Raw genomic sequence first — 2,614 nt, 5'->3', positions numbered from 1 at the left:
GAGCTAGAGCTTAGGCTGCAGTCTGCACTTGACGCGCAGCATGCACATACTGTGTCAGCTGGACAGAGGAAGATCAAACAGGATCGTACATTAAAGCCCTGAAAGAGATATCCTTATTCTTAGTACTTATTGATTTAAATAACAGTAATATTCACCTTTTATGCAGAGCTTTCACCAGTAGATTTCAGAACATTTTACAAAGGAAGTCAACACTATTATCACCAATTTACAGTTGTAAAATCTGAAGTAAAGGGAGGTAAAGTGATTTGTCGAGAGTCATCCAAAAAACAACGGACTGAAGGAAAGGTGCATGAAGCCTGGCTCATGGATGGTGTGAAGAGGACAGACCACTACAAATGCGGTTTGTGGAAAAGAGGTGCTGAAGGAATACAAGACCCCGAAAGGGCAAAGGAAAGAGAAAGGTCAATGTAGAGACATGGATCACACGTAAGTAGAAGCTTAGCGGGGAGAACAGGAGCAGTGCAGTAATATGAGTAGATGCAAAAGGAATTATCAGAGCCAGTGAAAAGGGGTGGCAAGAGGAGTGTGAGAGAGAAAAATGTAAAAAGGAGCTCTTTGGTATGGGCCATAAATGGTCCTGAAAGGCCAGAAAAGAAGAGGCTGTAGCCATCCAGATAAAACCAATGACACATGTCAGCAAAAGAGGGTTGAAGTTGTGCTCAGGTGGTTCCTGACCTGCATTACTCAAGGCTGTGGGTTTTTTTTAACTTCAAGCTGACACTGGTGCTGCAATCCACCCTGAGGCTTTGCTAAGTGTGAAACAAAGGGGTCGATCTGCTTTTCATGTTTCTCCTCTGCTCCAGTTAGATTTTTCTCCAGAGCAGTTTTCTCTTTTGCACTGGTTTATTCTCTCTCCCATCACGTTTTCTCCCCTATACTGGTCTTTAGTATCAAGTTCAATGCTCCTTCTCAGATTTTATGAGAGTCCCTCCCTCCCTGGACAGTACAAGTTTTTTTCATTTAAATTGATTTAAGCTTTAGTTTTGCAGTAAGAGATTTTTCTTTTCTTCTGCATCCCTATGACCAACACTTCTGCCCTTTACCTCAATCAACATGATAATGGCATTTGTGCTGCTATGCACAAACCATCCAGCCTTTATGTCAGAATATTTTGTGAAGAAAAACAGAGCAACAGAGAATTCATCCATTTTAGATGCAAAAATATTGGGAAATTTTCCCTTACTCTCTATCACTGAACATGCCTGTGCATTTCATATACCGATCTGTATCAGTTTAGAAATGAACACAGTATGAGAGTAATGCCCTTGCATAGAAGCAGTTTTATTCATATTTGGGCATTTCTTCACTGCTGGAAAGCAATATGTAGGTGTAAGATCCTGTAATTGCAACTGCAGGGGTAGAGTGCAGTAATTTACCTATATGAACTTGTGTGCTTACGCGTATGTGGTACACACCTTTAATCAGTACAAAAACACATGAATTTGAGACCTTAACACTACATATAAATACAAATCCAAAACTCTGAATTCAGAATTATCAAAATCCTGTCCCCCTTGCTTGAAACTACAAACATCTTCTTTATCATAGTCACCTACAGAGGATATAAAATATGAGCGTCACCATTTTGTCCTTCTTCTCTCTCCTGTCCATGTGCAGATAACCAAAAGATTGTTTATTGATTGTGCTAAGTATATTTAATGCACATGGCACATTTAATGTGTTGACTTGTATGAGGGCTCTGCTGACTGCCGAGTCTGGATGTCTCTGTACATGACAGCGAGTGTCTCTTCTTACCTCTTAAAGGTTTAAGGTGCTTTTGAAAACAGCTTTTTGAAGCCACAGATCTCTGGGGTTTCTTCCATACACTCTTTAGGAGTCAGAAGCCGAAATTAGTCAGATACTTGGTTTCAGAGTATTTAATTTTTCTGATCTGTCCCATTTTTAGAAGCTCAGCCTAACTGGAATTTAGGAATACAATCATAAAATTAAGTATTGCTAGGATGTGTAATTTCTGATGTCTGTTAAGCATTATTGGTATTTCTCTGTCTCAATATCTCTAAAACCATTTTCCATCTTGCACACATATGAGTATTAGGCAGTTCATCTCACTACTTTCTTTTTGATGTCACAGAGTATTTTTTCTAATGATCATCCACATATCCTGCATTTTTTAATTTGTTTTGGTCACAAATGAATTAAAGCTATTGTAAATCGATACTGACAGCCCTCTGCAATGCAATTTTTACAAACAGCCTTTCTTCAGGAAAAAAAAAATCATAAAAGGAAAATCTTTACACCCTTCTACAACAGTTTCATGGATGAAAAGCCACTGAGAACTTCATTAAGCATGTCTGTCACCAGACACAGGGATAGTTGAGAAATACACAGGCACTAAAACATTTTTGCACATAATTCACTGAGTAAGCACTGGAAGAACCGTCGCTCCCCATCAAGATCCTATTCTAAAAGGCTGGCCTTGGCTTTGTAAGTAAGCTTTATGACTGAAAAAACAGCCAAGCAGGATTCTGTTCCTAGCTGCATAATAGAATCCTTATGTGATTTGGGGCAATCTACATACAATGACATTTTCAGCCAATCAAGTAAATATTTACTCAATTTTTATATTTAACTT

Source organism: Egretta garzetta, unplaced genomic scaffold (genome assembly GCF_000687185.1).
Source record: "Egretta garzetta isolate BGI_Z169 unplaced genomic scaffold, ASM68718v1 scaffold197, whole genome shotgun sequence".
NCBI classification, from domain to species: domain Eukaryota; kingdom Metazoa; phylum Chordata; class Aves; order Pelecaniformes; family Ardeidae; genus Egretta; species Egretta garzetta.
Note: the sequence above shows the minus strand (reverse complement) of the source record.